At 37.7% G+C, this 27,361-nt stretch overlaps 1 pseudogene; it reads left to right on the top strand.

The window, feature by feature from the left end:
- The first annotated feature begins 5,749 nt into the window (after positions 1–5,749).
- Positions 5,750–26,992, top strand: LOC145510935 (mitochondrial adenyl nucleotide antiporter SLC25A23 pseudogene; annotated as a pseudogene).
- Positions 26,993–27,361: the final 369 nt, after the last annotated feature.

Here is a 27,361-nt window from a genome sequence, read left to right as displayed (position 1 = left end):
AAAAAGGCGAGATTTTCATATAAAATGTGTAAACTTGTTTAAATAGATATGCAGTTTCTGTTTCCAAATTTTATCTTTCATAAATACTGCATTCATCCAATATTACCATAAAAAATTAAATGCCTGAAAATGAAATCAATAGTACTTACAACATTCAACTCTTATGAAGCTTAATTTGCATTTGTTATTATAGCCTTCATTATTCTCAATCATTAATTGTTTAAATGCATATCACATGCTATGTAGTATTAAAATATATTTTGACTCAGTTTTAGAATAATTGAATTAATTGTTCTAAAATCTGCATTCTATGTGTAGAATATGTATTTAATTTTCCTGTATTGATAACTTACTTAATCAGCAAACATATTTTGCCAGTATTTTATACTTATTTTTGTTTCTGATTAAGAAATTGAAATGTTCCTACTAATCATTTTCAAAAAAAGAAGTGAAAAGGAAATAACGGGATGTCCTCTTTTGCTGGGTGGCAGATTTAAGAAAAGTGAATATAGATAGAAATGGGTTACCTTCAATAAATATGAATCACCTTGGGAACAGAAGGGTCTGCTTCCTTCCATGTGAAGTTTGTCTCTGTCACTGGTTATCTATAGGCAATACTGATAAATAAATTAGCTTCCCAAAATGAAAAATCACACGTTTCCTTAAAGAAGCATTCTGATTGAGGAAGGAAGGTTAAAGTATGTGATGACAATTCACTGTACAATGATGCAAAAGGAAAACTTCAAACCTCTTCCCAAGATTAAAAAAAAATCAAATTCAAGTTCTAACAAGTAATTGAAAAAGATCCCAGTAAACAGAAGGCATCTTTCATTTTTATCTTCTTTGACTGTTATTGGCAGAAAGCTGATATGTGTGACTTTTATTGATTTAATATACACATCTAACATCTAAAGTGTCTTATATTTCACACCTTTTATATGAATATAGTGTGGAAACTGTAGTTTGAGATACTAGGGGAATAAGAACACTGAAAAAGATCCTGTGTGGCCACCACAGCTGTTGTAGTGGGATGAAGTTATACCTGCCACTATAGGAGATACATCAGGTAAATTAATTTCTATGGAACTGAAGCTCCCTTTCACGAACATAATCCTCAAGATTGCTGTACTTATAATAACATGACTAGAGGGCAAAAGATGATACCATGTTTAACCATGATTACAAAGCAGTGTTTGAAACAAAACATCTTACTATCAGTCACTCATTCTTTATTTGTAAAATGCGGATAAGAGTACACACTTTATAGAATTTTCATGAAGATTAAAAGAGAAATTACGTATAGAGTTCTAAATGATAATCTGCTATTTCTTGAAATAACAGTTCGAATGATGATTTTTGTACTTTAGGTATCAAGAGACAGGTGTGTATCATGGGAGGAAAGATTATTTTGTTTCAGTTGAAGGAAAATACACGATAAAGGTAAGTATATTTCTTTTATGTAATAGCTGAAAGTGAAAGTGGAAGTTGCTCACCTGTGTCCAACTCTTTGCGACCTCGTGGACTACACGGTCCATGGAATTCTCCAGGCCAGAATACTGGGATGGGTAGCCTTTCCTTTTTCCAGGGGATCTTCCCAACCCAGGGAGCGAATGTACCAGTTGCTGCTTTAAATGTTTTACAAGTAAGAGCTCATAACAAACCTGTGCCTAAAGAAGTGTTTTTTTTCACAGTGTATAGGACATAAAGCTAAGGCACAGGGAATAACCTCTGTAAGCAGCAGAAGCAGCAGGCAAACCCAAGGTAGCTGGTGCCCAGAACATACTGAAAGCACATACTCTGCCTCTCTGTCTCTTTTAAGTGTTACAAAACTTCCACTTTTACCTGAAAGACTTTGTCATTTGAGTATCATATGTCACGTATATATGTATGGATGCCTTTCTATAAAAGTACTGCATCATTCAACTTCTTTGAATAAGCCCACATTCAAAGCAAATAACTATAAAAGCATGATGATACTCCATTTCCTTTTGAGGAGAAAACAGATATCATCAGTTATGTCACTGTTTATAGTTAGGCATATTTTTTTCCTAAACAGAATTAAATTTGCATTTTAAAGACTCACTTTAGCAAAAGTATATTTAAAATTAATCACTTCAAGCTAACCATGGTTGGTAGTTTACTGTTCTAGGTACTGTTTAGTGATTATTTTTTAAATAACTTGTTTTATTTTTAAATACATAAAGAGCACCAACTTTTTTTGGTGATCAATATTAAACTTCCTGAATAGATTTAGGTTGATCAAATATTTGAATTATTTCCTCTTACTCTGGTTTAACCTAGACTTTTTTTCTTTAAGTTTGTGGATTTAAAGAGAGTTTTAAAAAATTAACAAAGAATATGTATGTCTCACTAAAAATCAGAAGAGGAAAAAATTTCAACTTCTCTTTCTCTTCCTATTTCCCTTCAGCCAGTCAGTTCAGTCACTTAGTTGTGTCCGACGCTTTGAGACCCCATGGACTGCAGCACGCCAGGCCTCCCTGTCCATCACCAACTCCAGGAACTTACTCAAACTCAAGTCTATTGAGTTGGTGATGCCATCTAACCATCTCATCCTCTGTCATCCCCTTCTCCTCCTGCCTTCAATCTTCCCCAGCATCAGGGTCTTTTCTAGTGAGTCAGCTCTTCACATCAGGTGGCCAAAGTATTGGAGCTTCATCTTCAGCATCAGTCCTTCCAATGCATATTCAGGACTGATTTCCTTTAGGATGGACTGGTTGGATCTCCTTGCAGTCCAAGGGACTCTCAAGAGTCTTCTCCAACATCACGGTTCAAAAGCATCAATTCTTAGGCACTCAGCTTTCTTTATAGTCCAACTCTCACATCCATACATGACCACTGGAAAAACCATAGCTTTGATTTGATAGAACTCTGTTGACAAAATAATGTCTCTTTCTTTTAATATGCTGTCTAGGTTGGTCATAACTTTTCTTCCAAGAAGCAAGCGTCTTTTAATTTCATGGCTGCAATCAACATCTGCAGTGATTTTGGAGCCCCCAAAAATAAAGTCTGACTGTTTCCATTGTTTCCTCATCTATTTGCCATGAAGTGATGGGAAAAGATGCTATGATCTTAGTTTTCTGAATGTTGAGTTTTAAGCCAACTTTTTCACTCTCCTCTTTCACTTTTATCAAGAGGCTCTTTAGTTCTTCTTTGCTTTTCTCCATAAGGGTGGTGTCATCTGCATATCTGAGGTTATTGATATTTCTCCCCGCAATCTTGATTCCATCTTGTGCTTCAAGCAGCCCAGCATTTCTCATGATGTCCTCTGCATATAAGTTAAATAAGCAGGGTGACAATATATAGCCTTGATATACTCCTTTCCTGATCTGGAACCAGTCTATTTCTCCATGTCCAGTTCTAACTGTTGCTTCCTGATCTGCATACAGATTTCTCAGGAGGCAGGTCAGGTTGTCTGGTATTCCCATCTCTAAGAATTTCCACAGTTTGTTGTGATCCACTGTTTAGTTCTGTTTATTTCCCTTCAAGAATGCTTAAAAGATCTAATCCAATCATTTTACAAATTTAGAATTAAAATATTTGTAAGACAGAAGCAAAATATTAGCTGCCTGTTTTGAGTGCTTCCTTGGTACCAGATCCATAATCACATTTAAACCTTGCACTGTTCTCTGTGCTTAGTATTATTATTGTTGTTATTCAGTCACTCAGTCATGTCTCTCTTTGTGACCCCATGGACTGCAGGATGCCGGGCTTCCCAGTCCTTAACCATCTCCCAGAGCTTGCTCAAACTCAGTATTATTAGCCCTATTTTACTTTTAAGAAATCAGCACTACTAAGCCTCAGAAATACCTGTTAGCTTGCTCAAGTGCATACAGTTTCAGAGAAAGGATATAGATATGTCTGTGTCTATAAAACCTGACTGCTTGCAAAATCCAGCCTACTGCCTGCCAAAGAGTTGGTTGACACCCACCTCCTACATTGTGCTTATGAAGAGAAGGCCTCTTGAGATGTAAGCAAGGCCTCCACTCTTTTAACTCTTGTTATCTCATGAGTAAAAAGCCAAGACAGACTTGTGGGTATCTCTAAAACATTCAGGCTAAGAGAGTGCTATAGTCTCATTAAGTTTGCCAAGTATGATGAAAAAGAGAAAGAAAAAAATAAGCAAAAATTTCAATTGTCAATCTGTCTCAGTTGCTCTGTCATGTCCAACTCTTTGCGACCCCATGGACTGCAGCATGCCATGCTTCCCTGTCCATCACCAGCTCCTGGAGATTGCTCAAACTCATGTCCATCAAGTCTGTGATGCCATCTGTCAATAAGTTGACTCAATAAAAGATACACTCCTAAATCTAGTGCCTAATTTTATGTAAAACCTATATTCTTAATTTTATATTTAGAAGTTTTATATATATATATGTGTGTGTGTGTGTATATATATATATACATTCATATATATATGTAGGCATTATTTTAATGGTTTTGAGGTTACATATAGCAGTTAATTATTGCTTAAAACTAGTTTTATAAAGTTATCCACAGGAAAGCATGCATTCATATGCTCTCAATGGCATCATTTGAACTAAAGTTATTCTTTTTTCTTCTTACTAATATTAAAGTAGAAAAATGAAATGTCCCATTTGCCATATATTGTATTCAATATGGTTTGCAGAAAATAATTTTCCACAGTCTGCCAAAGAAATCTACACCTGCACAAAGATCACAACCTTAGTCATAATTAACCTATGGAAAAGAAATTAAATAGACAAGTGATAGTGGTACTGAGGAGATTAAAAGAAACATCCTCTATTGTATTTCTCAGAGAATATTAGATTAAAATTCAAATTCTTTCTAGTGACAGATTGTTATAAGAATAAGAAATGGCACAAACAATCCATTTCAGGACAAAGATTTAACAAAAATAGGAAGGTTAATTATAATTGAATATTCCCTATGGATATCTCAGAAGATATGCCTCAGTCTATTTCTTATTGACAGGTGGTACTGTAAATTAAATGTGGTATTATGCATTCAAATTGGATTTCAGCTACTCATCATCCACAGTGTAACATTAGAATTAGCCCTGATGATCATAGTCTAAAGATCATAATGAGAACAGGTGCCCTTTTCCATTCATATTATAGTGGAGAAGGTCGGAGTTAGAGATTGGATTTATAATTTTGTTATAATCTTTACTGCCTGAAAAATTTATTCTGTGTGTCAACTATCAAGAATATTAATACTGTGCTGAATAGTCTCTGAATTAATGACAAAGACCACTTGTCTTCTACAAGTATTGTGCCAAATCAAAAAAAAAAAAAGGCATTCAAAATCCTGTCATCAATCACTGTTTATATAAACAGGAGGATGTTTTTGTGTTCTTCAGAGCCTCCTGAAGAAACAAAACAAACCCAAAACAGCAACACTGAGGCATTGTTAAACAAGATAATCCTAAAAAAAAAAAAGAGTGGAAAGAGAGGAGGAGGAGGGAGAAGAAATGGATGAAGGGTTTATGTCTCTGATAAAAGTCATGAGTAACTTCAATCGTGTGGATCAGTGCTTCTCATTCAGAGATAATCTGCAGAAATCTGCTGTGGAATTCAATGAAGGTATTTATATACTTGGACATGCAAATACTCAAATCATTCCCTGTGTAATTCTGATGCATTGCTTGCCTCATGATCCCATGTATTATTTCTTAAAGCAAGAGTTGTGCGTTACCTGCATTAGAAAAAGCACTGGGAGCAGTAAAAGGGGATGCTTGTTGAAAATTATGGTTCCTACTAATTCAGATTCTCTGGAAGCGAGGCCTGTGAAGTTTTATTTTTTAACACCATCTGCAGGTGAGCCTGATGATTCTCAATCATCTGTGGCATCTTGGCCATGTACTCATCACAGAGCTGCCTCCTGGCCTGATGCTTCTGCTCTTCGGCCAACTGCTATCCTTATGGAGTATAAGAATCTCTGGAGCGAGGTTGGAGAATTGGTACTTGGCAACTCAGTCATTATGGCAATCTCAAAACCCAAGTAAGAAAGATTAAAGTAGGGATGTCACATGATGAGTTACTCTGGTTGTTTGTTTGTGAAATTAATATATTATTCCATCTGTTAAAGAATATCTTTATATGACAGGACCATGGCATTTTCAAGCCACAGTCTCATCAGATATTTCATATGTTTCTGGTTAGTCATTAAGACTAACAACCAAGATTGATTTCATTTAAAATTATTGCTAGTTACCATGTATGAAGATTGAAGAAAAACAGTTGGCACATAATGCTAGATATCTGAACACAAATATAACACATAACAAGTAGTTTCAATAAAACAAATGTCCATTTTGTTTTAATTTGTCTCCAAACAATTGCCTAAAATTTAAACTGCAAGAAACAGTGATTATAATAGCATCTGGTAGATTTTCTATCTCAACAGTATTTTTTTAAATAACTGCATGTAATTATTCATGACATTTGGGATTATTGAACACAAATACAAGAAAGGGAATGAAATGTTAAGCCTTCCTGGCGATAAAAAATATTGTATATCTTTGTTATAACTCTTAATTTAATTAATTTATTCTTAATGCCATCTGGTGAGATAATCTTAAAAGTTAACAAACGAGATCAATCTGATGCTTAACAAATAAATCTGAAAGAGTATAATACTGGGACATTGATATTATGCAATCAATATAACTAGAATAATGCAAAAAATAATAAAAGAAGGAAACCGTCTTAGCTCTAGCGCACATTCAGTATCATTTTGGGATGAAGAAGAGTGACTCATTATTCTCTCACTCATGACATTAAGTATTATAATAATCATGTGTGTGTGAGTTGGTAGCTCAGTTGTGTCTGACTCCTTGTGACCCCATTGACTATAGCCCGTCAGGCTCTTCTGACCATGGAATCCCCCAGTCAAGAACACTGGCTGCTGCTGCTGCTAAGTTGCTTCAGTTGTGTCCGACTCTATGCGACCCCATAGACGGCAGCCCACCAGGCTCCGCCGTCCCTGGGATTCTCCAGGCAAGAGCACTGGAGTGAGTAGCTAATTTCTTGTCCAGGGGATCTTCCCAATCCAGAGATGGAACCCCAATCTCTTGCATTGCAGGCAGTTTCTTTACCTTCTGAGCCACAAGGGAAACCCCAAATAATAATCATATATTTAAATAAAAATGATACGTGTACCTGATCCAAATGGTAGAAGGTAGGAATGTGTAGTCAGGAACAACATAAACCTGGAATCAAATACTCAAGATCTCCATCTCTTTACTAGTTGTCAGAAGTGTGTAAATTTTTTAACTTCTCTGGAGTTTGGAGTCCTCATTTGAAAGATCCATATAATGCATTTAGAAAAGTACTGGGCATATAGCACTATATATATCTTTATATACCATGTATAATTTCTTTAAGCATACAAACAAGACGACTTAAAATCAGAAAATGCCTTCAGATTCCTTTTCTGTCATGGAGGCAAATCACTTAACTTTTCCGAAATTCAGTGTTTTTATTTGAAATAGAAGGTATTATTTTACAAGTTTATTATTAGGATTAAATAAAATTACCTTTCTTGCCTGGAAAGTTCCATAGACAGAGGAGCCTTGCGGGCTACAGTCCATCAGGTCACAAAGAGTCAGACCTGACTGAGCATGGACACAAAACTACCTTTGCTCAAGTTGCCATCAAGTTTCTGATGACTATTAGCTGTCTGATGAGTTTCTTCTTTAAGTCTCAATTTGATATAGAATTCTAGCCATGACCAGAGGGCAAAGAATATAGATTTCAAAATCTGTAGGTAACTCTGAATTTGTTTTCATAATGAGTACTGTTTGGTATGGGAAATAAAAAAGCCTCTTTTCTTAGCTCTGTAATCTGACATCTGAGATCAGCGTAGGAATTTAACCCATATATTTAGCTAATTCATTCTATTTCTTTGAGTTTATTTCAAAGGCCAGCCTAGTCTTTAATAGCTATAAAGTGCACACATTTGGATATGTCAAAAGAACTGATGTATTCTAGGGTTCTGAGCAATGAATCCTATCTGGAAAAGAAGTTAGGCTGTTTTTCTGCTCTTGTGCACCTGAAGCTGTGAAGTGTTAGGAGATGTTAAAATACCACAATTAGCAACCTCAATTATTTATATTTTATATCATTCTAAACACCAGCTTCCCTGGTGGCTCAGGGGGTAAAATGTCTGCCTGCAATGCAGGAGACCTGGATTCGATCCCTCGGTCAGGAAGATCCCCTGGAGAAGATAATGGCAAACCACTCCAGTACTCTTGCCTGGAAATCCCATGGACAGAGAAGCCTGGCAGACTACAGTCCATGGGATCCCAAAGAGTCGGACATGACTGAGTGACTTCACTTTTCTTTCTAAACACTATTAATTTTTTAAATATTATGGAAAATTCCACAAAATACTATTCAAGAAAAGTGTTTTCCTCATTCGATTGATACTGTATCATAAACACAATTTTTCTCAACATAAAGGTAATACGTGTGCATACTGAATCTCTTTAGTTGTGTCTGACTCTTTGAAAGCCTATGTACTGGAGCTGCCACACTCCTCTGTCCAAGGGATTCTCCAGGCAAAATTACTCAAGTGATTTGCTGTGCCCTCCTCGAGGGATCTTTCTGACCCATGGGTTGAACTCAAGTCTCTTTATATCTCCTACAATGGAGGTGTGTTCTTTACCACTGCTGCTGCTGCTGCTAAGTCGCTTCAGTTGTGTCCAACTCTGTGCGACCCCATAGACGGCAGCCCACCAGGCTCCCCCGTCCCTGGGATTCTCCAGGCAAGAATACTGGAGTGGGTTGCCGTTTCCTTCTCCAGTGCATGAAAGGGAAAAGTGAAAGTGAAGTCGCTCAGTCGTCTGACTCTTAGTGACCCCATGGACTGTAACCTACCAGGCTCCTCCGTCCATGGGATCTTCCAGGCAAGAGTACTGGAGTGGGGTGCCATTGCCTTCTCCATCTTTACCACTAGCACTACAATGTAACACCAGGCAAATGCAGTCAGACAATATGGTATTCTATGATTTAGAACAAGATGTCAGCATACAAATTCATCATTTAGGGAGCTTTATAAAGTAATCAATTCAGTTAAGAACAGAGTAAATAAGATATAAACTTGTAAAACTGTGAAAGAAAATCAGCCAGGTGAAAAGTATCTTATAATTTTTTTCAAGAAAAATAAGGTTTTTGTTGAAATATTTCAAATTCATTGTCATACACTGAATTGATTACATTCAAGAATTGTATTGACAGCCTGTAACTTTTTCTTCAACATTAACTTATTTTCCATGCCTTATAACATGCAAATACATGTATCAATTTGCAGAGAAAGAGTAAATGTAAGTTATTTTTGCTGTTTGTTCATATGTTAGATTAACTTTATCAACCCATATATTAAAATGTAATCATTTCATTGTCAGGAGCCTAAAGCTAATGTTAATTACAGTTTGAAACTTCGATTATTAATGCATCTTTACCTACTGAAGTGTGAAATAAGCAATAGTAGTTGAAATTCACCAATTAAATTAGCTTCTGAGACAAGAATTCATAAGTAGGCATTTGTTCATAATGAACAAATGCTGTAGAATTTCATGTTCTGAGCTATGCTCATGAAATATTAGACCCAAGGAGTGAGAACAACTGTTCAAAAAACAAAACAAACTGCAAAACAAACAAACAAAAAACAAACAAAACAAAAAAAACTGCAGTACATGAAATAAATACAATAGATGTGATAAGCATCCTATATTCTTTATCTTCACATTTCATATGTCACCAGAAAAAAGAATGCATAGGCTCAGTCCATAGAAGAATACAAAAGTTTTTTGTTGTTGTTGTTTTATTTTAAATTAATAGGGAAAAGAGAGAGATCTATTTTGTTCACATAGTAATGCCTTAGTCCATTCAGGATATTATAACAAAACCATAGACTAGATGGCTTATTAACAACAGAAACATCTCGCTCACAGTTCTGGAGCCTGGGAAATCCAAGATGAAGGAGCCAGGAGATTCAATATCTAGTAAGCCTCTCCTTGGGCTTAGTGGTAGAGAATCCGCCTGCCAATGCATGAGAGGTGGATTCAATCCCTGGGTCTGGGATATCACCTGGAGAAGAAAATGGCAACCCACTCCACTACAATATTCTTGCCTGGGGAATCCCATGGACAGAGGAGCCCGGCAGGCTACAGTCCATGGGGTCACAAGAGGCAGACACGATTTAGCAGACCAAACAACAACAACAGAGACCCAGAGGACTCCACTGACCCTCCTACTATGAAAACACAGTGAGAAACAGCCATATGAACCGGGAAGGAGAGGTTTGTGGTGGTCGTTGTTTAGACTGCTAAGTCATGTCTGACTCTTGCAACCTCATAGACTGTAGACCACTAGGCTCTTCTGTCCGTGGGATTTCACAGGTAAGAATACTGGAGTGGGTTGCCATTTTCTTCTCCAGGTGATCTTCCTGATCCAGGAATCGACCAGAGTCTCCTACTTGGCAGATGGATTCTTTGCCACTGAGCAACCTGGGAAGTATGGGTCTCTATTATAAGGGCACTGATTGGATGAGATGGCTGGATGGCATCACCGACTCAATGGACATGAGTTTGGGTAAACTCTGGGAGTTGGTGATGGACAGGGAGGCCTGGGGTGCTGTGGTCCATGGGGTCACGAAGAGTCAGACACAACTGAGCAACTGAACTGAACTGAACTGATCTCATTCATTAATCCCATTCCTGCACTTGTAGGAGTCACGGCCTCCTACAAGAGCCAGAGCCCAGCAGGCATCTCTGAGGCCCACGGGGCCCCGGGAGTGGGAGGGGAGGGGAAGACTTCAAGCTGCAGCTGAGGCCACCGCTGCCTGCCTCCCCTCCCCACCACGGGCGGACTCCACGCAGGGTGGGGCTGGGTGTGGGCGATGCCTAGCAGCATCAGCGCTGGGGTCACCTCTTCAAGGAGTTGGACAGTAACAAGGATGGTCGTGTGGACATCTGAGAGTTGTTCCAGGGACTGGCCTGGCTGGGCGGGGGCAACCTGGACCGCGGCGCCCAACAAGGCATCTTCCCTGAGGGTGATGCTGACCTAGATGGTGGACTTGACCTGGAGGAGTTTATCCTCTACCAGCAGGAGGAGGAACCAGGCCTTCTACTTCTGTTCCACAGTCTGGACCGCGATCAGGATGGTCAGATCGAGGTCTCTGAGATCCAGCAGAGTTTCTGAGCCCTGGGCATTTCCATCTAGCTGGAGCAGGCAGAGAAAATCCTGCACAGCATAGACGCATGACAGTACCATGACCATTGACTGGCAGCAGTGGCGTGACCACTTCCTGTTGCATTACCTGGAGAACATTGAAGACGTACTGTATTTCTGGAAGCATTCCACAGTTCTGGATATTGGCGAGTGCCTGACCATTCCAGATGAGTTCTCGGAACAGGAGAAGCTGACTGGCATGTGGTGAAGCAGCTGGTGGTGGGCGCGGTGGCGGGTGCCGTGTGCCAGAGAGGCACAGACCCTCTGAACCACCTCAAGGCCTTCACGCAGATCCACGCCTTCAAGACCAACCGGCTGAACATCCTGGGGGGCCTCCGGAGGGAGCATGATCCAAGAGCGGGGCGTGCGCTCCCTGTGGTGTGGCAATGGGATTAAGTGCTCAAGATTGCACCTGAGTCAGCCATCAAGTTCATGGCCTATGAGCAGATCAAGCGGGCCATCCAGGGGCAACAGGAGACACTGTACGTGCAGGAGCGCTTTGTGGCTGGCTCCCTGGCTGGCGCCACATCCCAAACCATCATCTACCCTATGGAGGTGCTGAAGATGCAGCTGACCCTTCACCAAACAGGCCAGTAAAAGAGGCTGCTGGACTGTGCGCAGTGGATCCTGGAGCAAGAAGAGCCCTGCGCCTTCGACAATGGCTACCTACCCAAAGTTCTGGGCATCATCCCCTATGTGGGCATCGACCTGGCCGTTCGATCCCTGGATCAGGAAGATCCCTTGGAGAAGGAAATGGCAACCACTCCAGTATTCTCACCTGAAGAATTACACGGACAGAGGAGCCTGTCAGGCTACAGTCCATGGGGTCACAAAGAGTCGGACGCGACTGAGTGACTGACACACACACACACAATTCCATTCATGAGGACTCTGTCTTCATGATCTAATCACTTCCCAAAGCTTCCACTCCTATTACTTTCATATTAAGGATTAGGATTTAAAATACAAATTTTTGGCCAGAAAGATTCAGCTTATAGCATACAATATACTCAGTATCATCTTATGCTTTGACAATAACTTATTGTCTCAATTTTTTTTTAATTTAAATATATATTTATGTAAGAATTACATCATTTATCTGATTCTTTGTATGATTTTTCAGGTAAAGCTTTGCTTCCTACTTGCTCAGTCAGTTCAGTTGCTCAGTCTTGTCTGATTTTTTGCCACCTCATGGACTGCAGCATGCCAGGCTTCCCTGTCCATCACCAACTCCCTGAGCCTTCTCAAACTCATGTCCATTGAGTCGGCGATGCCATCCAACCATCTCATCCTCTGTTGTCCCCTTCTCCTCCTGCCTTCAATCTTTCCCAGCATCAGGGTCTTTTCCAATGAGTCTGTTCTTCGCATCGGGTGGCCAAAGTATTGGAGTTTCAGCTTCAGCATCAGTCCTTCTGATGAATATTCAGGACTATTTTCTTCAGGATTGACTGGTTTGATCTCCTTGCAATCCAAGGGACTCTCAAGAGTCTTCTTCAACATCACAGTTCAAAAGCATCAATTCTTCCATGCTCAGCTTTCTTATGGTCCAGCTCTCACATCCATACATGACTACTGGAAAAACCATAACCTTGACTAGACAGACCTGTAATGGCAAAGTAATCTCTCTGCTTTTTAATATGCTGTCTAGGTTGGTCATAGCTTTTCTTCCAAACTAATTGGTTATTTATGCTTCTCTGGTGCCACATGCATAACAAATAGTTTAATTCTTATGAAGGATGATTCTAATATTTATTACAAGTTTATTACTATGCATTATAGCATAATAACCATATAGCACTTCAATAACCCTCAGAGGGCTCTTTTTATATATGTACAGTTTGTATGATTATTTTATAGTTAAGGAATCAGGACCACAGAAAGATTAAGTAACTGATCTAAGATGCCATGATTTGGAAGGACCACTCCAAACTCTATAAAACGTTTTCTAAGATTTTGTTCTTAATGAAATTTTAAACACAGAACGTGACAGATGTTGATGGACTCCTATGTACAACTACCAAGATTTCACACTTTCATAATTTTCTAATGTTTTTAATGAATGAGAGTATTACAAATGAAGTTAAAGTCCTCTTTGAACTACTCCATAATCGTATTATCCTAGGATTAACTTCTATGAATAATTTGTTGTTTATAATCCTGATGCCATAATTTTATACTTTATCAAGGAATGCTTATATATTTTTCTGTTCTAAAACTTGATGTAAATATTATCATGCTCTACTACAGTAGCATTGGAAAACTTTCTTTGTCATTTCATTTTTTTCTGTATTTAGATATATTTAATACATATTTTTAGCTTATTTTCTCTGCATTCTCATTTAATATATCATGGACTATAGTTGAGCAGCTCTTACTAGAAAGCTTCTATGTATGTACTTATGCATAGTTTTTACTTGATTTCTGAAGTTATATTTTATCAGAGATTCTTGTCCCTCAGTTCTGGAAAATTCTCTGCTCTAAGATTTATGTCTATGTATGTATGCATTTTATCTACATATATATTTTGATTACTTTGAGTTTCTTTGAAATACCTTATGGTTCATAGTTTGGACTTTTTATACTTTTGCACCATTCTTCTATTCTGTTTGCAATTTAAGAATAAAAATATTCCAAAGAGTAAAATCTGTAATTTTACCATATATATCTCTTAACTTCTACTTTCTGTCTTGGCCCAAAACAGATGCAGAGAAGGTCAGGATACTCTCCCCGTATTTTTAGTATTTTGGTGAGTTACTAGCAATTCATTTAAAGAAGAAATAACTGCTGAAAAACCTTTCCAAATCAATCATGTATTCTGACATAATTTCAGATATAGTCATACACACACACTGATGCATATATATATGTGTGTGTGTGTGTGTGTAAATATATGTGTATATATATATGTCATCTCTGTATGTTTAGACTAGTGAGGTATATTAAAATTATATAAAAATTATGAGATATGCATGTAAGAATATATAAACATATATTTATATATTTGGATAGAAAGAGAAAATGGTATATAGCTACACATCATACATATATATGACAGTGGAAATAAAAATTAACTACTTGATTTCTACAGAATTTTTCTCAACAACAGAAGTACCATTATTTAAGAATACATCTTTAATAAGTATACTTATTATAAGGATATGGCATTATGGATATATTAGTCTCAATAGCTATAAAAGACAAGCAGACTAATAAACTATTTTCTGTGAGAAGGAAACTTTGGGACTTAACAGTGAAGTATATCCTGTTAAAAATAGTGATAAGTATATATCAGTAGATAGCAAGTAATAGAAAAAACTGGCTGACAATAATTTCAATGAGAAAAGGACTGATACCATTATGTTGTATCTATACGTTCCTTATTCCTGGCATTTTTTTTCACAGTCTCGTTCTATTCAATTGAGGTGGGACATGTAAGATGAGTAGATGTCAATCTAGACTGCACAAATTATTTCAAGACTTCTAATCTTTAAATATACATTGGTGATTTTAAAAAATCAGTTCAGTTAATTCGCTCAGTCGTATTCGACTGTTTGCAACCCCATGGACTGCAGCACACCAGGCTTCCCGATATATTACCAACTTTCAGAGCTTGCTCAAACTCATGTCCATCGAGTTGGTGATACCATCCAACCATCTCTCATCCTCTGTTGTCTCCTTCTCCTCCTGCCTTCAATCTTTCCCATCATCAGGGTCTTTTCTAATGACTCAGTTCTTTACATTGGGTGGCCAAAGTATTGGAGCTTCAGCATCAGTCCTTCCAGTGAAAATTCAGAACTGATTTCCTTTGCTGGTTTGAATTCCTTGCAGTCCAAGGGACTCTCAAGAGTCTTCTCCAACACCACAGTTCAAAAGCATCAATTATTTGGCACTCAGCTTTCTTTATGGTCCAACTCTCACATACATACTGACTACTTGAAAAACCATAGCTTTGACTAGATGGACCTTTGTTGCCAAAGAATGTCTCCGCTTTTTTTTTTTAATTTATTTTAATTGGAGGCTAATTACTTTACAATATTGTGGTGGTTTTTGCCATATACTCACATGAATCAGCCATGGGTGTACATGTGTTCCCCATCCTAAACCCCCTCCACCTCCTTCCCCATCCCATCCCTCAGGGTAGTTCCGGTGCACCAGCCCTGAGCACCCTGTCTTATGCATGGAACCTGGACTGGCGATCTGATTCACATATGAAAACATACATGTTTCAATGCTATTCTCTAAAATCATCCCACCCTCACCTTCTCCCACAGAGTCCAAAAGTCTGTTCTTTACATCCGTGTCTCTTTTGCTGTCTCGCATATAGGGTCATCGTTACCATCTTTCTAAATTCCATATATATGTGTTAATATACTGTATTGGTGTTTTTCTTTCTGACTTACTTCACGCTGTATAATAGACTCCAGTATCATCCATTTCATTAGAACTGATTCAAATGCATTCTTAATATGCTGTCTAGATTGGTCATAACTTTTCTTCCAAGGAGCAAGTGTCTTTTAATTTCACGGCTGCAGTCACCATCTGCGGTGATTTTAGACCCCAAGAAAATAAAGTCTTTCACTGTTTCCATTGTTTTCCCATCTATTTGCCATGAAGTGATGGAACTGGATGTCCTGATCTTTGTTTTTTGAATAAGTTTTAAGTCAGTTTTTTTCACTCTCCTATTTTACTTTCATCAAGAGGCTCTTTAGTTCCTCTTTACTTTCTGCCATAAGGGTGGTGTCATCTGCATATCTGAGGTTACTGACATTTCTCCCAGCAATCTTGATTCCAGCTTGTGCTTCATCCAGCCTGGTATTTCGCATAATGTACAGTGCATATAAGTTAAATAAGCAGGGTGACAATATACAACCTTGACATACTCTTTTCTCAATTTGGAACCAGTTCATTGTTCCATGTCCAGTTCTGTTGCTTCTTGACCAGCATACAGATTTCACAGGAGGCATATAAGGTGGTCTTGTATGACCATTTCTTTCAGAATTTTCCATAGTTTGTTGTGATTCACACAGTCAAAGAATAATTAACTCAGTTTGAAAAGGCATGCATTAAAAAGAACCAAATCCTGTCTATATAATGGTATATTATTTGGCAATAAAAAGAAATGAAGTATTGAAACATGTTATACAATTGAATAATCTTGAAACTTTATCCTACATGAAAAAAGCCAGTCACAGAAAAACATAGCTTGTATTATTTCATTATGTGAAGTGTCCAGATTAGTATCATCTATAGAGACAGATAGTAGAATAGCTGTTGCCTAGGACTTCGGCTGCTGGAGGCAAATGGAACATGAATTAATGGGTACTAGGGGATTAGTTTTGAGGGTGATAAAAATGTTCTAAAATTTCTTGTGGTTACAGTTAAACAACTCTGCGAATGTACTAAAAATAATTTATTTTTACAATTTAAATGGGTGAATTATATGTCATGTGAATTATATTTCATTAAACTGATACAAGGAACTGACTCATTGGAAAAGACTCTGATGTTGGGAAAGATTGAAGGCAGGAGGAGAAGGGGACGACAGAGGATGAGATGGTTGGATGGCATCACTGACTCTACAGACATGAGTTTCAGCAAGCTCAGGGGGTTGGTGATGGGCAGGGAAGCAGTTTATGGGGTCACAAAGAGTCAGACACAACTGAGAAACAAAACTGAACTGAAAGCTGGCCAAGGGAAAAAAAGAAAACCTTTTGTGTTTAACATATGCAAATATGAAATATTATAGTATGAAAGAAAAGTATGCTAAGAACTTAAGGAAGTGATTAAATTAAATTACAGTGTGGCTTCCATAAGAGTTTCAAATTCACTGTATTGAAAGTCATGGTAGAAGTCCACCCACTCCACCAAGAGATGGAAATAATGACAATAGGACAATAATTATATAGGGATCCAGGATTCCTCATTTTATTAGGGAGAAGGCAATGGCACCCCACTCCAGTCCTCTTGCCTGGAAAATCCCATGGATGGAGGAGCCTGGTAGGCTGCAGTCCGTGGGGTCGCTAGGAATCGGACACGACTGAGCAACTTCACTTTCACTTTTCACTTTCACTTTTCACTTTCATGCCTTGGAGAAGGAAATGGCAACCCACTCCAGTACTCTTGCCTGGAGAATCCCAGAGACTGGGGAGCCTGGTGGGTGGCTGTCTCTGGGGTTGCACAGAGTCGGACATGACTGAAGCGACTTAGCAGCAGCAGCATTTTATTAAAGACAAGTGTATACTGAAGAACCACATTAAAAGAATGAAAATATATTGTTTACGGTTTACCTCCTATATACCCTTAGAACTCCTATATGCCCTTAGATTAGATCTGGTACAGAGTGCCTGAAGAACTATGGACTGAGGTTCATAACATTGTACAGGAGGTGGTGACCAAAACCATCCCTAAGAAAAAGAAATGCAAGAAGGCAATGTGGTTGTTTGAAGAGGCTTTGCAAATAGCTGAGGAAAGAACAGTGAAGGCAAGGGAGAAAAGGAAAGATACACTCAACTGAATACAGAGTTCCAGAGAAGAGCAAAGAGAGATAAAAAGACATTCTTAACTAAACAGTGTGAAGAGAGAGAGGAAGACAATAGAATGGGAAAGACTAGAGATCTCTTCAATAAAACTGGAAATATCAAGAGAACATTTTATGCAAGGATAGGTATGATAAAGGACAGAAACAGTAAGGACCCAAAAGAAGAAGAGATTAAGAAGAGGTGGCAAAAATACACAGAAGAACTATACAAAAAAGATCTTAATGACCCAGATAACCACCATAGTGTGGTCACTCACCTAGAGCTGGACATCCTAGAGTGTGAAGTCAAGAGGGTCTTAGGAAGTATTACTGTGAACAAAACTAGAGGAGGTGATGGAATTCTAGCTGAGCTATTTAAAATCCTAAAAGATGATGCTGTCAATACATCAGCAAAATGTAGCAGTGGTCACAGGACTGGAAATAGTCAGTTTTCATTTCAATCCCAAAGGGCAATGTCAAAGGATGTTCAAACTACCATACATTTGCACTCATTTCACATGCTAGTAAGATTATGTTCAAAATCTTTCAAACTAGACTTTCAGTACTACATAAACTGAGAATTTCCAGATGTACAAGCTGGCTTTAGAAAAGGCAGAGGAACCAGAGATCAAACTGTCAGCATTCACTGGATCATGGAGAAAGCAAGAGAGAGTTCCAGAAAACATCTGCTTCTGCTTCATTGACTACACTAAAGCCTCTGACTGTGTGGATCACAACAAACTGGAAAATTCTTAAACATATGGGACATCCAGATCACCTTACCTGTCTCCTAAGAAACCTGTAGGCAGGTCAAGAAGCAATAGTTACAACCAAATATGGAACAACAGAATGATTCAAAATTGGGAAAGGAGTATGACAAGGCTGTATATTATCATCCTGCCTATTTAACTAGTATGTAGAGTACATTGTAAGAAGTGCCAGGCTGAATGAATCATAAACTGGCATTAAGACTGCTGGCAGAAATATCAAAAATATCAGATATACAGATGATATGACTCCAATGGCAGAAATTGAAGAGGAACTAAAGATCCTGTTGAAAAGTATGAAAGAGGAGAGTAAAAAAGCTGGCTTAAAACTCAACATTCAGAAAACTAAGATCATGGCATCTGATTCCACCTCTTCAAGGCAAATAGAAGGGGAAAATGTGGAAGCAGTGACAGATTTTAGTTTCTTGGGCCCCCAAAATCACTGCAGATTGTGACTGCAGCCATGAAAATAAAAGACACTTGCTTCTTGGAAGGAAGGCTATGACAAACCTAGACATCACTTTGCTGACAAATGTCCTTATAGTCATAGCTGTGGTTTGTCCAGTAGTCATATACAGATGTGAGAGTTGGACCGTAAAGAAGATTGAGTGCTGAAGAACTGATGCTTTTGAGCTAGAGAAGACTGAAAGTCTCTTGTACAGTAAGGAGATCAAATCAGTCAATCATTAAGGAAATCAACACTGAATGTTCATTGGAAGAACCAATGTTGAAGTTGAAACTTCAGTACTTGGGCCACCTGATGCAAACAGCCAACTCATTGCAAAAGACTGGGATGGTGGGAGATTGAAGGCAAAAGGAGAACAGGGCAGCAGAGGATGAGATGGTTAGATACCATCACCAACTCAAAGGACATGAGTTTGAGCAAACTCTAGGAGACAATGAATGACAGAGGAACCTGGCAAGCTGCAGTCCTTGGAGTCACAAAGGGTCAGACATGACTTAGTGACTGAACAACAACACCTTTAGAAAGTGAGACAAGGGAAAAAGAGCAAAAGTGTAAGAATCAATCTTAAAACAATTCTAATTCTTCATTAAAAATTGATATGACCAGTAACCACTTGTTTCATTTGTTTTAAGTGAAACACTTTTGACAGTGGAACAATATCTAATGGCTTCAGTACTGCAATATTTTAAAAGCTGCAATATTTACAATAACTCCTATTTGATGTTAATAAAATGTGTCATTGATTTGGGAAGAGGAAGAAAAAAGAAATCTTGACACAGAATAGTGGCCAAGTATGGATTTTAAGTTTCTGCAAAACAAGAGTGCTGGAATTTAGTCCAAAGCCCTTGGGCTGTCTTGGCAATGAATTCACCTTCTGGAACAGAGAATACCTCAGATTGCCTAATAAATGGGGCTCTCACTGACCATGAGATAGTTTACTCTGCCAGAAGCAAAATGTTGCAGAACTACTGCCATCTCTGCATTTCTTAAAAGAAAAAAAAAGAAAGAAATGAAAACTTAAAAAAAAAATTTAGGAATCCTACTTAGCGTAGAGTTAAGTCAGGGGGAGATTTCCTCTGTGTTCTCAAGGTAGACAATCTGAAGACCAAGCAATATGGGCAATTGTTTACTATTACCAACAATTTTTTCTAGAAAACAAACCATATTTTATTCATCTTCAAATACTCTATACAGTGACACTTTGTGTTTACATACCCTCTTTTTTCTTGATGAGAGAATGCTAATTTTCCAAGTATCTGCCCTCAAGGGGTCACCACAGATATAATCACCTTCCATGTCTTGATTGATCTAAACTATTTAATTTAATCCATTTCCCTAAATGTTTGATTTAAGCAAGGACAATAAGTGTTTCTACCTATAACAAATAAAAGGTGTTTGCTTGGACTCTTCTGAAAAATATTTTATCACTTTAAAGTAAAATTTTGTATATATATATATATATTGCATGATTAAATTTGAAAGTCAGATAAATAAAAAATTATAGTTAACTATATATAAAATATTGCATGGGGCATGTTTAAATTTTTTTAAAAATAACTGTTTCTCTGAAATTTAAGTTGAACAGGATGTCCTATATTATAACTCTCTACCCTAAATGTTTTGCTTTTTCTTTTATTTCCTGTAATGGTGCAACAGTGCCAGGTTTCAGAAAAATTGTGTTCACTTTTGTTTAAAGATTAATTGAATTCTTAATTCTGAATCTGAAACTTTCAAAGTTGAGTTAGAACAGATAAAATGCAGCAGAGAGTTCTTCACATAGGGGAGCAAAATTTGTCACCCCAAAACATGCCTTTGGCATGAGTTGTCAAGCTGAAAACAATCAAGACCCAACATACTTAGGAAGAAACTTCGACTTTCCCCATAACTTCCTGAAGAATGTAGAAAGAAAATCTATTCTATGAAAGGAGCTATTACCATAGGTAACTATAATATAAACCAGCATGTAGATAAGACAAGCCTAGCAAAGTCTGCGTTAAAACTTCTTTCTTTGTCTCATTACCTCTCTATGACCCAACAACCATTTATTTATGCCAATTACCTTCGTCCCACTGGAGGTCCCAAACCACTACTCCCAATATTCTTCTTATCTTTAGCTGAAGATGACACTTAAGGTGATGGTTTCAGCCATTTTGCTGAGTTATAAGTTTTCCTGAGTGTTTCCCATATATACATATTATTACACTTTTGTTTGATTTTTTTCCTGTTAATCTGTCTCATACCAATTTAATTTTTAGACCAGCCAGAAGAAACTAAAATGTTAAAGGAAAATTTCTTCCTCCCTGACACTGGGAAGGAATAAACTCTTAAAAAGAGGTACATAAATAGTATACTTATTTCTCTTTGTATCTGTGGCCTTGAGGCAATATAAAATAAAAAATGAAATCTTCAAATTTTTGTTGTTGTTGTTACATAAAACCCTACATGCTGCGGAAGTCAAGCAATATTCCAATTTAAACCTAACACAGAAAGAGAACATGGTAGCCAGGTCCATGAGAACTGGAAAATTAGTCAACTTCTTTCTGCTCACTTTCCTCATCTATAAAATGAAACGTTGATGACATCAACATTATAGACTGTTATGAAATTAAATAAGATAAAAATTATAATGGGCTTAAGACAGTTATTGAAACATAAGAAGCTCATAGCTGTTGTACCAATACTCTTTTGTAGCTGTTATAATTATTTTAATTAGTATTATTACGATATTATGTCTGTATCAAGTTTGTTGGTATAATAGCTGTGACTGACTGAGACAAAAATCTAGAAGCTTGGATTGTTTTTTTTTTTTAACAAAGGTGTTGAGTTCTGTGAAAACAAGAAAAAGTGATTACGCAGATATTTGACTTTACAAAGTTAGCTCCTTAAAGAGCTTTTTAACAATACATAAATTTTGAAAAATTTCTGGCCTTTACAAATTTATTGCTAATTCTCCTTTTTGTTAGTCTTCCATGTGAATAAAAATATCACAATTGCAAAAAGTAACTCCAAAAATTTCAGGGTTCCAAAGAATACCAAGGAGAGACAAGAAAGACTTCCTAAGTAATTAATGCAAAGAAATAGAGGAAAACAATAGAATGGGAAAGATTAGAAATCTCTTCAAGAAAATTAGAGACACCAAGGGAACATTTCATGCAAAGGTGGGCACAATAAAGGACAGAAACATGGACCTAACAGAAGCAGAAGATATTAGAAAGAAATGGCAAGAATACACAGAAGAACTATGCAAAAAAGATCTTCATGATGCAGTTAACAATGATGGTGTAATCATTCACCTAGAGCCACATATCCTGAAGTAAAAATCAAGTGGGCCTTAGGAAGCATTACTACTGAACAAAGCTAGTGGAGGTGATGAAATTCCAACTAAGCTATTTGAAATCCTAAAAGATGATGCTGTGAAAGTGCTGCACTCATTATGTCAGCTAATTTGGAAAACACACAAGATTGGAAAAGGTTAGTTTTGATTACAATCCCAAAGAAAGGCAATGCCAAAAAATGCTCAAACTACCACACAAATGCACTCATCTCACACACTAGCAAAGTAATGCTCAAAATTCTCCAAGCTATGCTTCAACAGTACGTGAACACCTTTGAATTGATATTCAATTCAACTTGGACAAATGTTCAAGCTCAATTTAGAAACGGCAGAGGAGACAGAGGTCTAATTGCTAACACCTCTTGAGTCATAGAAAAAGCAAGATAATTCCAGAAAAAGATCTACTTCTGCTTCACTGACTACCCTAAAAGCTTTGACTGTGTGCATCACGACAAACTGTGGAAAATATTTAAAGAGATGGGAATACCAGGTCACCTTACCTGCTTCCTGAGAAATCTGTGTGCAGGTCAAGAAGCAACAGTTAGAACTGGACATGGGACAACAAAGGAGTACATCAAGGCTGCATATTGTCACCCTGCTTATTTAACTTCTTTTATGAACAGTACATCATGTGAAATGCCAGGCTGGATGAAGCACAAGCTGGAATCAAGATTTCCAGAGAAATATCAATAACTTCAGATATGCAGATAACAACACCCTTATGGCAAAAAGCAGAGAGTAACTAAAGAGCCTCTTGAGGATAGTGAAAGAGGAGAGTGAAAAAGCTGGCTTAAAGCTTAACATTCAGAAAACTAAGAACATGGCGTCTGATTCTATCACTTCATGGCAAATAGATGGGGAAACAATGGAAACTGTGACAGATGTTATCTTGGGCTCCAAAATTACTGCAGATGGTGACTCTAGCCATGAAATTAAAACACGCTTGTTCCTTGGAAGAAAAGCTATGACCAACCTACACAGCATATTAAAAAGCAGAGACATTCCTTTGCCAACAAATTTCTGTCTAGTCAAATCTATGGTTTTTCCAGTAGTCATGTATGGATGTGAGAGTTGGACCATAAAGAAAGCTGAGAGCCAAAAGATTTATGCTTTTGAACTGTGGTGTTACAGAAGACTTTGAGGGTCCCTTGGACTACAAGGAGTTCAAACCAGTAAAGGAAATCAGTTCTGAATTTTCATTGGAAGGACTGATGCTGAAGCTGAAGCTCTAATACTTTGGCCACCTGATGCAAAGAACTAAGTCATTAGAAAAGACCCTGATGCTGGAAAGATTGAAGGCAGGAGCAGAAGGGGATGGCAGAGGATGAGATGGTTGGATTTCATCACCAACTCTATCGACATGAGTTTGAGCAAGCTCTGGGACTTGGTGATGGATGGGGAAGCCTGGCGTGCTGCAGTCCATGGGGTCACAGAGTTGGACACAACTGACCAACTGAACCGATCTGAACTGAGTCCACAAACTGGCAATGGATCTCTAAGTAGTTAAGATGACAGTGTCTCTTTTTAACTTTATTTATTTGTAATCAGAGGATAATTACTTTACAATATTGTGCTGTCTTCTGCCATACATCGACATGAATCAGTCATAGGTATATGTATGTTCCCTCTGTCTTTAATCTCCCTCCCATCATCATCCCATCCTAAAGCCCTCTAGGTCTCACAGAGCACCAGGTTTGAGTTACCAGTAGGTTAAGCTGTAATTTGCCAATTCGTAGTAGCTTTAATCTAACACTTTTCTCCTGAATGTTAAAAATGGTGTATTTATCAAGCTGTTGCTGTATTTAGTGACAAATTCTTGAAATTCTGTACCTCACAAGGATACAGGTACATGCACAGGAAATTACTGCCTTCCCTCATTTTCATACCCACCCAAAATTGGAAGAAATATCTGCTAATGATTCTCTCTCTCTTTTTTAAATTCATTTGAAACAAACAAACAAAAAAACTCACGAGGAGAGCACTTTTAAACTATCCTAGTTTCCTGAGTGTCCTAAATTTAATTTTTCATATAACTTATATTTATTAAGCAATCTTGAGTCATATTTGAAGTTTTTCATATCTCTTATACTGTAAGCAACAGTAAGGTAAAAAGAGGTTAACTTCCTGGCATAACAGTAAGGTAAAAACAGGTTAACTTCCTGGCATAACTTACTAGCAATGGAAGAGCTTCTTACAAATTTACTGATAAATCTAAAAAAAGATGGGGTATATTTTAGAAAATGGTTGATGAAAATCACTGAGCATCTACATAAGTATTTATCTTTCCCTTTCCTTGAATCAGAGACATCCATATAATTTACATGCTTTTTCCTACCTTCGATAACAGATAATAAATGTTAAGTGGGACCTTAGCATATATTAAGCACTTGGATCCTGTTCAGACAGCTTCCTCACTCTTCCTGAGCATCTTTGTAAACTAGGGAAACAGGATACATCACAGATCAATTCAATCAATCAACTTTAATCATAACAGAAGAATTAAGCTGCTTTTCAGGCATGATGCAATAGAGAAAATTGCTTGGAGCTTTTTTTTAAGCCACCAGAGATCCCACAAGGGCTGTCATTTTGCTTCTGCATCTGCTCTCTATTCCAAAAGTCTGCATTTACTTGAGAAATATACAAGAGAGGCTGAAGCGTTGGAATCTGGGGGAGTAATGAATTCACTTTATGTCATTTTAAACACACACAGGATCACTGACAAGAAATAAAAACAGAAAGTCAAAATCTTTGCCGAAAGAGAGAGAGAGCCCCAGAAGGATTTTTCCCTCCATTATTTGTTGCTTTGGGTTATGTCAGTTTATTTTATGGCCACACTAATTTTAAATGCATTTTCCTCCCCTGTGAGATGCACTCTTTCAACTTTCCTAGAGGCAAGCCTGAGGGTTTGATTGATGGTCAGATATGTGCACACATATATGTGTGCACACATCTGACCATAAAACATACAGTAATTCAGCATTTACTTTTGGAAGGCATGTTCTCTCTGTTTTGTTCCTTACTCATGGGATCAGACCTTTCTTGCTATATAAAACTACTTAATGATTTTTATGGAACACACACACATATACATACACACACGTACACACACACATATACACACACAGAAGGAACATCCAAACAACCTTCAGCAATAGAGTTTTATTTTTTTTCTTAAAGGAAATATTTCAAATAATTATTAATGAACCTAGGAAAATAAAAATATTTGCTTTTTTAAATACTTGGACAGGAATATTTCAAGTCAAAAAACAACTGCAAGATAAACCACCCTTTAAACAAATAAAACATAATGCTATAAAGTTTTCTCACCTCTTATAACCTATTTAATGGACATAAGAATATTTTCAATTTAAATAATATAAGAGCAAAATAAATTGTCAAAGCAATAGTTTTCCCTCTAATTATAAATTATTTTCAGCTAAAATATCTGATCTGACAATAAAACAGAATAATTCAAAAATACTTTCTATTTTGTTCAAAATATAAAATACAAATATAAAAGTCAGGGTATTAGCTACTATGCTAATGGTAGAAAATTTCTGACAAATCAACTTAGCAAAATGCAAATCATTCCCTTAACACCCAAGAATTCAACCAGGAGCAAGGATAAATTATGAGTTAAAAAAAACAGAAAAATCAACTTTGCCAACTACTTTTAAGATAAAAATTCATTGTTAAAATTTTTGACAATTCCCACATGTCTTTGTATTTTCCTACTCAAAGGTTAGAGGCAAAAAATACTCTCTCTTGCTGACAGGAGTTGCTGCCTAATCAGCAGTTCAGTTCAGTTCAGTTCAATTGCTCAGTCATGTCCGACTCTTTGCGACCCCATGAACCGCAGCACGCCAGGCCTCCCTGTCCATCACCAGCTCCCAGAGTCCACCCAAACCCATGTCCATTGAGTCAGTGATGCCATCCAACCATCTCATCCTCTGTCGTCCCCTTCCTCTCCTGCCCTCAATCTTTCCCAGCATCAGGGTCTTTCCCAATGAGTCAGCTCTTCGCATCAGGTGGCCAAAGTATTGGAGTTTCAGCTTCAATATCAGTCCTTCCAATGAACATCCAGGATTGATCTCTTTTAGGATGGACTGGTTGGATCTCCTTGCAGTCCAAGGAACTCTCAAGAGTCTTCTCCAACACTACAGTTCAAAAGCATCAATTCTGCGGCGCTCAGTTTTCTTTATAGTCCAACTCTCACATCCATACTACCACTGGAAAAACCATAGCCTTGACTAGATGGACCTTTGTTGGCAAAGCAATGTCTCTGCTTTTTAATATGCTGTCTAGTTTGGCCATAGCTTTCCTTCCAAGGAGTAAGCATCATTTTATTTCATGGCTGCAGTCACTATCTGCAGTGATTTTGAATCCCCAAAAAATAAACTCAACCACTGTTTCCAGTTTCCCTATCTATTTGCCATGATCTTAGTTTTCTGAATGTTGAGCTTTAAGCCAACTTTTTCACTCTTCTCTTTCACTTTCATCAAGAGGCTCTTTAGTTCTTCACTTTCTGCCATAAGGGTGGTGTCATCTGCATATCTGAGGTTATTTACTGTCCTTCTAATTACAGCACACTTTCCCACAGTAAGCGTCTCTTACTTCTCTCTACAGCCCATTGTGGACCAGCAGGAATTGGTGCCACTCGCAGCTTCATAACCTGACACTACTGATATTTTGGAATGGATGATTCTTTATTTTGAGGTATGGGTCTGTTTTGTGTGTTGTAGGATATTTTGCAGCATCTCCGAAATCTACTAACCAGAAATCAATGGCAACATTTCCCCTGTTTTAACAACTATAATTATCCCTGATGTTATTGTTGTGAAGTCCCTAAGTCCTGCTCGACTTTTTTGCAACCCCATGTTCTGTAGTCCAGCAGGCTCCTCTGTCCATAGGATTCTCCAGGCAAGAACACTGGAGTGGGTTGCCATTTCCTTCTCCAAGGCATGAAAGTGAAAAGTGAAAGTGAAGCCGCTCAGTCGTGTCCGACTCTTAGCGACCCCATGGACTGCAGCCTACCAGGCT

The sequence above is a fragment of the Giraffa tippelskirchi genome, chromosome 6 (genome assembly GCF_054371585.1).
Source record: "Giraffa tippelskirchi isolate mGirTip1 chromosome 6, T2T-mGirTip1v1.2.pri, whole genome shotgun sequence".
In the NCBI taxonomy this organism is placed as follows: Eukaryota; Metazoa; Chordata; class Mammalia; order Artiodactyla; family Giraffidae; genus Giraffa; species Giraffa tippelskirchi.
Note: the sequence above shows the minus strand (reverse complement) of the source record. Positions and strands in the feature narration are given on the sequence as shown.